Consider the following 11,340-nt stretch of genomic DNA (forward strand, 5'->3'; position numbering starts at 1 on the left):
AAACCGAGGAATAGAAATCAACCCGGACAAGATACAAGCCATCGAGAACATCAAAGTGATCGAAGATGTCAAGGGTGTGCAGAGACTGACCGGGAGAATCGCGGCGTTAAGTAGATTCATTTCCAAATCCTCCGACAGAAGTCATCGTTTCTTCTCATTACTCAAGAAAAATAATGACTTCGTGTGGACACCCGAGTGTCAACGAGCCTTGGATGAATTAAAACACTACCTGTCAAGCCCGCCTTTGTTGCACACACCGAAGGCCGATGAGCAGCTGTACCTATACTTGGCCGTATCCGAAATAGCGGTAAGCGGTGTTCTTGTCCGAGAAGAAAAAGGTACACAATTTTCGGTTTATTATGTTAGTAGGACTTTAGGGGACGCCGAAAAGCGTTATCCCCACCTCGAAAAGCTTGCATTAGCATTGTTGAGTGCATCTAGAAAGTTGAAACCATACTTCCAATGTCACCCCATATGTGTAATAACAACTTGCCCGTTAAGAAATATAATGCATAAATCGGAGTTATCCGGTAGGTTAGCAAAATGGGCGGTGGAAATCAGCGGGTATGACATCGAGTACAGACCCTGAACAGCCATAAAATCTCAGATCTTGGCAGACTTCGTGGCAGATTTCACGCCCGCAATGATACCCGAGGTTGAAAAAAATTAGCACTAGCCTCGGGTAAAACAACTAGAGTATGGACCCTACATCCCGATGGCGCGTCCAACGTAAAAGGGTCTGGACTCGGGATCGTACTGAGAAGCCCAACCGAAGATGTTATACAACAATCCATAAAAACATCCTCGAAATCGACTAACAATGAAGCCGAGTATGAGGCCTTGATTGCAGGTTTATAATTGGCTCGGGGACTGGGAGCTGAGGTCGTTGAAGCAAGATGCAATTCCCTCACGTTGTGAACCAAATTAATAGGACTTTCGAGGTAAAAGAAGATAGAATGCAGAAATATCTGGAAAAAGTTCAAGTGGTCTTACATCGGTTTAAAGAGTGGACGGTACAACATACCCCGAGAGAACAAAATACCGAGGCAGATGCTTTGGCAAACCTTGGTTCCTTGGTTGAAGCCGAAGGGCAGAGCTCGGGTGCAATTGTTCAGCTGATGAGTTCGGTTATTGAAAGCAATTAGGTCGAAGTCAACGCAACGAGCATGACTTGGGATTGGCGAAATAAATACATGGATTATCTGACGGATGGAAAGCTGCCCTCGGATCCGAAGGAGTCACGTGCATTATGGACTAAAGCGGCAAGGTGCTGCATAGTCGATGGTAAGCTGTACCGACGTTCATTTTATGGCCCTCGCCATATGCTTAGGTCCCGGTGAAGCCGACTATGCGATGCGAGAGGTACATGAGGGAACATGCGGCAATCATTCCGGAGCCGAGTCGTTGGTACGAAAACTGATTAGGGCAGGATACTATTGGGACCATATGGAAACGAATGCGAAAAGCTTCGTCCGCAAATGCGACCAATGTAAAAAACACGCCCCGATGATACACCAACCGGGTGAATTGCTTCACCCGGTACTTTCCCCATGGCCTTTCATGAAGTGGGTAATGGATATAGTTGGACCCCTACCATCGGCACCAGGTAAGGCTTGCTTTATATTATTTATGACTGACTATTTTTCTAAGTGGGTTGAAGCACAAGCTTGAAGTACAGGCATTTCAAAAGATCCGAGAAAAAAAGGTCATCAATTTCATATGGGACCACATCATTTGCTGGTTCGGAATCCCGTCCGAGATCACATGTGACAATGGCCGTCAATTCATAGGGGCCAAGGTAAACAATTTTCTCGAAGGATTGAAGATAAAGAAAATAGTGTCAACTCCGTATCACCCGAGTGCAAACGGACAAGCAGAATCCACAAATAAAACCATCATTTAGAACTTAAGGAAACATCTCGATGAGTCTAAGGGCCGATAGAGGGAAGTCCTCCCCGAGATATTATGGGCATACAGAACGACGCCGAAGTCAAGCACCGGCGAAACATCATTTTCTCTCGTGTACGGCACGGAGGCCTTAATCCCGGTAGAAGTAGGCGAGCCCAGCTTCAGATTTCAATATACCACAAAGGATACGAATGACGAAGCAATGGCTATAAAGCTAGATTTAACGGAGGAGTTGCGCGAAGCCACCCTAGTCCATTTGGCGGCCCAAAAACAACGAATGGGCAGATACTACAACCAAAGGACCAACCTCCGACATTTCCAAATCGGGGACTTAGTCCTTCGAAAGGTGACCCTGCATACGAAAAACCCCAATGAAAAAAAGCTCGGACCAAATTGGAAGGGATCATACAAGGTCATCGGAATAATGGGCAAAGGTTCTTACCAGCTCGAGGCAATGGACAGACAACTGATGCTGAACAATTGGAACATAGCACACCTGAAGAGATACAATTGCTAAGGTACAAGTTTAACATCGGTGAATTGCTCGAATTTCTTGAACTAACCTTTGCAGGATATGGCACGATGAGCTAATAACGGGTCGGAAAACACGTGTTGCACTCTTTTTTCCTTAAGCCCGATTTTGTCCTAACTTGGGTTTTCCGGCGAGGTTTTTAATGAGGCAACAATGTGCAACGTGTTACTTATGATGAAGACTGGCTACAAGCTGGGACTGGGGACTCCCCGGTAACAACGAAAGTGTTCCAAATTTTGCATGACCCCGTGATAGGTTGAGCCAAGGGCATTGTTAACATTAGATCAGTTGTAAGGTCCAAACGACCGAATGAGTCGTGCCCGAATAGGCTATTTGTAAAGGCCAAATGTTCGAATGAGTCGTGCCCGGATAGGTTATTTGTGAAGGCCAAACGACCGAATGAGTCGAGCCCGGACTATGTAACCATTATGATTGCGAAATAAGAACACTTTGGTTAATTTTTTCGTTTATTGAACTTCGATACATCTTATTACTTTCCTATAAAGGCCCGAACCAAGACAACCTAAAGGAATACGGATTCCAAATAAAGTCAAAAGGCCCCAAAACATATCGGCCAAAAATACTCAACACATCGATGTGAAGACGACCGAACTTGTGAATGTAAATTTATAATAGCCAAACGACAAAAAGTTATATATGCCGGCTAAAATACACCAAGTAAGTTTTTTACATCGGCCCAAATCCTGCCGAACCTTTTACAAAATCCTATCGGCTTGAAATATGCCGAGTCCAAAAAAAAATACGAGGGGCATTTTTACTCCTCTCCCGAGAAGGCAAGTTCTTTCGAGTTCGAAGGGTCTTCTCCGGAGCTTTCGTCATTTAGGGCCCTTTTCATTTTCACCTCCATCCCTTCGGCCATAGTGATCTTATCCCCGATGCCCTCAAGGCCTTATTCTTGAATCTCACGGAGGGTATGAACTCGGGTCAACCACTTCATGTGCTCAGCCTTGAGAATGGAACGGTTGGTGGCGGCTTCTACATCGGCAACGGTCTGCTCCTGAATACGACGACGAGCAACCAAGGATTGTTCTAGTTGAGTGGCAAGATCCTTCGCAGCCTTGGCTTGCTCATCCGCTGCCTTCTGGGCCTCTTTCAGAGCCTCACCCCGTGTAGAGTACTCGGCCATTAGCCTGCCAAATCCAGCCTTAAGAGTGTCAAGCTCCTGCCTCACCTCGAAAATGGCCGCTACCCGCTCCTCAAAAGCCTCGGAAGAGATCTCGGCCTCCATAGCCAGCCGGTCCTTGTCCACCTGAAGGATGGTATACTTTTCACCCAAGGATGCGAGTTCATTTCTCACTCGGAGGGTCTCTTCCCTGGCAATGGCGAGTTCGGTTATTGCCACCTCGAGTTCGGCTTTGGAGATGTCTAGATCCGCTTTAATAGTATCGATTTCAGCCCTAAGGACGGTGGAATTCTGGGACTCCGACAGCTTCCTCTCGGCATCACAAAGCAGGGTTTCAAACTTTTGAGTTTCTCGGCCCTGAGCATCCAATTGACCTCGAGCATCATCCAGCCTCGAACCCCGAAGAAATCCCTCGTGAAGCAGGACCACGACCTGCATTTGAGAACATGTTAAATAGAAGGCAAAATAAAAAATGTGGGGCATTGAGAAAATGACCAGTGCATACCCGGTTATTAGCATGCATGCTCTCGTTTAAGAGACATAGCCAAAATACAAGCATAGTCCATCTTTTCACGATCCTTAATCGGGAGACTAAAACACGAAGGTCGGCCCTAACGCCATACCTGCCGATTTGGATGAGAGAGGAAAATCCTCCCTGTCCTCCCGGGCACATCTGCAATATCCGCGATAGGTTCCCCTCCGGACTGATCATCGTCGATAGTAATGATATCACCGAAAATCGAGCGAGAGAACGTCCTCGGATCGGGAAGCGACGACTTGGAGTTCATGGTGAACGTGCCTACAAGATGGGCGCTGAGAACCTCGACGGCTGCCGAACCTCGTTAGTCATCGTCCGAGTCTCTCGGGCCCGAAGTCGCGGCGTAATGGGCCTTGGAAGAGAGGCTCAAGATCTACTCCATTTTCTGAGCTACCTCGTTAAATCGATCGGGTAGAACATTGAACTTCCTCTCGGAGAAGGGGGTGGAGGATCCCTTAGTTGGGTCATGTTCCGTTTCACTACAAATAAAACGGAGTTTTTTTTTTTTTTTAAATAATAATAATAATAATAATAATTAAATAAACAAAACGAGGGTGCCGAACAAAACTCACCCCCGTGACCTTTCACCAGATCGCTCGGCCCAACATCGTAGTTGATGGGGAAGCCAGGTCCCGGGGCACATCTAACCCGAGAATCCATCCGCGAGGCAAAACGAATGCATAAATAAACCAACGGGGTAAAGCGTTAAAATAGCTTACGTCGTTTGTTCCATTTCTCGAACATCACCGAAAATCTCCTCGGTCTTGACACGGACGTAGCGCACGTGATCCTTATCATCCACACGGCTAGAAAGTATCTGGGGGTCCTTACGCGCGCTTCAACAATTTTATGATTCCCCCGTGCAAGTCATCAAATGATCAAGGGTGCACTAGACCTCGTTGGCAAGACCCGAACGCATGTAACAACACGCCAAACATTTCGGCGCATAGTTCATATGTTCGCACTATCTAGAATGACGGCCAGATAAACGTAAAGGAAGGTGTACATACTCGAATCCGACTCCTTATACGTGGTCATGTCTTCATCGAGCTAGGGATCACATCTAGGGCCGTACCACCCACTCACCGGTTGGAGGTGTCGACTTCCCAACCACGATCCGGAACTTGTGGTATAAGGCCTCGAAGATCTCGACGTCGTCCGTTACGTTGTTACTTGGAGCTTTTACGAAGTAAATTCAGAATTAAAGTTGAAAGCCGATTACATTGCATCTTGTCCCCGGGGTTCATAGGGGACTACTTGACTTCCTCGCACCCAGGCAGCACACAGGGCACGGGGTGGAGGAGTGTTTTCTCGTGAGATGATGGGAGATCTCATTCGAAGTGTTTATTAAAACAAACGAATAAAGGAACAAACAGAAGGGATGAAGATCAAGAGGCTATTTTCGAAAGTTTTCTTGAAACATTGTTTTTTTTGGAGAAAATGTGGATAATCGTTGAAAAAAAAAGGAAGGAAGTAGAGTCAAACAAAACAAGTTATATATATGAGAAGCAAAAAAACCCCATTCGGAGCCTTTTGCACCAGTCACAAGTTGACACGTCCGCCCTTGGAAACCGCCGCGTCCTCGGTCGGTGAACATGACGTAGTTGATGGGGTATTCCGATGAATCACATTTAAGTCTACTCTCAGAGAAATAATTAGGTGTCCACGATCCACGAGTCGTGGTGGCATCTACACTATCCCCGAGTAATCCACATTCTAAAACAAGTTAAATAGGAAAAATAAATAAGAATAAGTTATCAAATACTTATCGCAAAAATAAACCCCAAAATAAAGGGGTAAAGAGCGCTAACATAAAATATAAGTCGAAAATACCAAAGGCTACATATTATCCGTCGAATACAAAAAAACAAATAAAGAGAGGTCCTTCGCGGGCTCGATGACAAGTAGCTCACCCCCGAATTACCGAAAGATGTCACCTCGCGTACACGGGTGTAGAACCGGAGCGGATCGTAACACTCAACAAAAGTGCCAAGAGTAGTATCCAACACTAGTACCGGTAAGCATCATAGGCCGACAATGATTAGATAACGCTGAAGAAGTGGAAACTAACAAGTTTCAAATGACGATTCCCATATCAATATACAAGTAATGTGTAAAGGAATCATAAATCAACAAGACGTATAATTAACCGGATGATCGACCTGTATGAGTGAATGAATGCAATGCAATGCAATGTCACCTCTCTCACTCCACTGCGTACACAACAAGGGCCCTCAAACCATGACCCACGGGGGACCCGCGAAGTCCATGTTCGTCTCTCGGCGTAAACCCTCGGAGGCTATTAATCACTCTCAATCTCCACGGCAAAAGACCTCGGAGTCTATCTCGTCACTCTCATCTCCGAAAGACCTCGAGTCTCTCAATCACTCTCACCTCACCAATCATCACAACAATAATATGGAAGGCATGTCATACTTGATATCGAATACCAACAATATCACCAATATAAATCAACAAGTACAAGTCATATTAATGTTATCATTCCTTTTCATATAATGTGAGGTGCTAGTATATGACGGAGATACAAACAAGTGATAATCACGTAAATAACACATTTGGGACAAGCCCACATAATACCCCAACATAATTGGAATCCACCTCCACTTCATGCCCGAAGTGTTATATGCTATCCCAACTTTCTACAACTACATACGATTCTCTAATCAGAGTCTAACTAAAGTAGACCGTAACCTACCTCAATGCCGAACAGGTGCCACGAACTCTCACACCAAAGCTTTTTCCTTCCGAAGTGCTTCCAAACGGACAGTGTCTATCAAATATATAACTTACGTTAATTACTAGTCTAAATCCTAACTTAGGATTTAATTCTCATTTTCCACAATTCAAATACCATGGATTTGAAGGTTTTCATATCATTCAATAATATAATCTTTAATTAGTTAGCCGATATAAAGGTTGAAATTGATACATGCTAAACATCCAAAAAAAAAATTGAACCGCAGTTCGAACAAATACCTACCAAACAAAAAAAAAAATCACGCACATGACCCCTCACAATTCCGAACATAGTACATTATTGCTTTAGAAATATAGTAATTGGTCATTTTTTTTTTTTATATAATAATGAGGAAAAGAAAACAAGACAAAGACTTTTTTCTCGTGACCCTCATGAATTCTATAAAAACTAGAAGCTTTTAATAAGTAGCCATATGTATTATATTATTTTTATAATCACTTGCATCATCATACCTATTTATAGCATAGGTGAGGACATCATTATTCATTATTAGTCAAACGTGGATCATAATACTTGACTTTATGTCATTTTTCTTATTTTGTGAAACTTCTACCAACTACCCTTTCCACTGACTCATTCGGAATAAGATATCAAGCAATTCAACACAAGCCCATGTGAGCCGCCATCATTATTCATATATTCAATTTTCTTATAAGGACAGGAGGCCTTGAAATTTAGGATTATAATACTATTTTTAACATGGTTTCAAAATATTACTACAACTTTTACTTTCCTGTTTCAAGGAATCAATTATACTACACGAACTAATTTTGAATGGGACGTACCTGATGCCTTAAACTTTTCGTCCAAAAAATCTTCTAAGAGCCGTCACTTGTCAAGTGCTTCTATTTTCTTTATTTTTCATGCCCACAATATATAATTATTTTTAAACCCTAGAGAATATATATGGGTTATAAGAAGTGGGTTAAGCCCCATAACTTAGCCAAATAATTTCTACAATTTACTTACTCACTTGACCTTTATAATAAATATAGTCATTCCATCAAATACTTTAATTACCAACTTAGACCTTATATGTGTGAAAACTCATATTCCTATAAATAACTATCCACACATATTAAATAAATCTATTTCTAAAAAAAATACCCGCCAATTAAATCACCATGCCACCAATTCCCGCAAGTCAAGAATGCTCTTTAAAACTACGAAAAGGGTATTTTTGCGAAAACGAATCCAAAAGTGCTAAACGACCAAACCGGTCGTTACAGGTTCGGTAATGGAAATCGAGCTACCAATCAATCCGTAAAGACAGTTCCATTAAACATCTGAATATAAAAATTTACATCGGTCTGAAAGACCGGACAAAGGAAATTAAACAAATCTACTCCGATCTAAATGACCGTATAAAACTATAACTATCAGTCAAAAGGATCGAACAAAGCAAAATTTAACAATCCCGAGCTTTATGCCTCATCGATCTTGGGTTGATCACTGCTCCCTGATAAAGCCGTTTTAAGTCGATAATTCTCTGCTCGAAGCCGGGCGATCTCTTAAGAAAACTCTCCGGTGTTCGAGCTGGGGAAGCAAAAATCGGGGACACAGCATCCTCGTTATCATCATCGACCTTCACGATCGGTGACGGACCTTCCCTGGAGGACCCTCCTAGAGATCCGGCGAGATCTTACCCTAGCACCAATTCCCAAACCGCTCGCTGATGCCTCCGTTGTGGCCCTTCTCTTCGGTACCCTAGCCGAACTAGATGCACTTCCTTCGGTTGTGTTCTCGGATCTTACTTGAGTAACCCTTGCCTTTGAAGCTTTCTTCATTGGAAGCCCTGACACGAGAAATAAGACCATTAAACATATAAAAAATAAAATATATGTGATCGTAGCGAAGAATCGAGATTTACCATGGTTCTTGCCCCTCCATCCGATCGGGCCCAAATCTCTCCAGGACAGGCCTACGTGCTCAACAGCACCCAACACGGCAGTTAACCACTCGAATATCCGGGCAAGAGCTCGGGTTCAACAACAATTGGTACGGGATTACATTTTTTCGGTAAAGCAACGGGGTTGTCACGTTGCAATTGGGCCGTTCTCATGACAACGAATCAATGCAACCATCCCCGGTCATAGTCATCCTCGGGGTCAATCAGGCCCCGAAGGCCCCTTGGGATCAGGTGTATAATGCCCCCACGAATGACCCGGGGTATATAGATATGGATTAAATGGTCCAAAATAAATGGGACTCCGGCCACGTCGGCCAGAAGCTGAATGCAATAAACGAGTCGCCATACTTGAGAAACAATTTTCCCTACACAAATCCGATAATGTCGGCACATATCCTCGATCACTTGAGGAATCGAGAGAGTGAACCTGATGGAAAATGGGTAAGTATACATGAGAGAATGATCTGGGATGTGGAGATCAATTCGCACTCCCTGCCTGGTAGGCAAAATCTCAACATCGCTGCCTAAGTCACATTCTCTCCGAACCCTAGGAATTGTATCTTTAGTAACAAAGGATGCAAAGTTCCTCACATGATCATAGTGATGGCCAACCTTGTAATCGTCCTTAAAATTGAACCCAGCCGGAGAAATTTCAGCCGCTTGAAGCTCGAGGTCCGTCATGACGGGAGGTTCGGGAGTTGGTGTTAAAGGTTCAGTAGGTGATGTAGGTGAATTCGGGGAATGAGCAGTGTCGGTCAACAATAGTGGTAGAGAAGATATTTCAAGTATAAAACAAGAACAGGATTTTTTTGAATGTGAGAAAAAGTGATGTTGAACATGGCTTTATTTAGTGAAGAGTGTGAAGTTGAAGAGACTCCTAATAATGGTAGAATACGGAAGGCCAAAGGAATGGCGGAATACACGTTATTAAAGCAGGAAACGACGCAGTATTTATTATGTTCGGGCTCGTGATAGGCGGTTATCTGATCGTAGATGGTTATCTGATCGAAGGCGGTTATTTGGGCATAGTGAAGCATCGTTATGAGAGAACGAGGTCTCTTCGATCCATTTCCCGTTTCCACTTCTTTACTCTAAAAAATGGAGGGACTATCTGTGTACGGTGAAAACCTAATAAAAGTTCACTCTGATTCAGCGAGGGACCATTAGGTAACAGTCCGTGAAATGGAACCGTGGTTGAGTCCGAGCTAGCGAGTCCGTGGAGTTGCACCCGAAGAATGTTCAAGAGGATAAGTCCGAATCAACGGAAGGTTATCTTCCCCTGATTTATCGCCGAAGATCGCGCCACCAACGGACGTGTCCGACTATATCGGAACCACTTTTACCCATGTGAGGGCTCATGCCTCCTCGTTCTAGTAGGACACTTACACTATTTAAACGCATGTATCAGCTCCACTAAAGGGCATTACAATCATCTTAAACAATATATTCCAGTTGCTAATAAAAGTTCCTCCCCGTTTAAGCCTCTGTTTTTAGTATTATTTTGTTGTTCGTTCTTTGCACTCAATCGTACGTTTCAATGACTCGGGAAAGGAATTTCCCCAATCGGACCTATTGAGCGAAGTCCGAGCAAGGATCTTTTCCCATCGGACTTGCCATCTCAAAACTCAGGCTCATTTACTTTGTTTGATTTTCATACTGTTTTTTCATTAATGCTTATTCGTTAGCTTTTTCCTTTGCTGTTAAGCTCAAGTCACATATCCTTTAAACCGCGTACAAATTCAATTGTTGCCCTTTGAGGATAAAAACTAATTATGTTATTCATTCCTCAATTATAATTGAACGCGGAGTACAATAGGGTAAACCCGTCAACCGGGTCAAACCGGACCGGACCGGTAACCGGTTACGGAACCGGCCGGTTTCCGGTTAAAAAATCGGAACCGGCCACTGGTTCCGATTTAACAGGTTCCGGTTTACCGGTTACAAATTCAAAACCAGAACCGGTCTGGTTCAAACAGTCCAAAACCCCTTTTTTTTAATTTTTTGTATAGTATATATATATTATAGTATTTATTAGTATATTGTAGGTATATTTACATATGTTATATAAGTTTATAAGTAAAGTTTAAATATTTACTGACTAACAGGCTAACAGCAAGTCATATACGTGTATATATATATATATATATATATATATATATAAGTTATATACTTAAGTTATACTACATATACCTAAAATATAGAAAGAATATACTTATATATATCAATATACTTAGGTTATGTAACTTATATATATATATAGATATATGTTTAAGTTATATATATATTAATATATATATATGTTTAAGTTATATGTATACTATATATACTTATAACTTATATATTATAACTTAAGTTATTTATAGCTTAATTTTTTTCTAAGTTTATAAATTCGTATATACGTATATATATGTAAAACTTACATATATATATATATATATATATATATATATATATATATATATATATAACTATATAAGTATATATACTTGAAAAATAACTAAAATATATTAAGAATATACTTATAATATAT

Source organism: Lycium ferocissimum, chromosome 9 (genome assembly GCF_029784015.1).
Source record: "Lycium ferocissimum isolate CSIRO_LF1 chromosome 9, AGI_CSIRO_Lferr_CH_V1, whole genome shotgun sequence".
Classification (NCBI taxonomy): Eukaryota; Viridiplantae; Streptophyta; class Magnoliopsida; order Solanales; family Solanaceae; genus Lycium; species Lycium ferocissimum.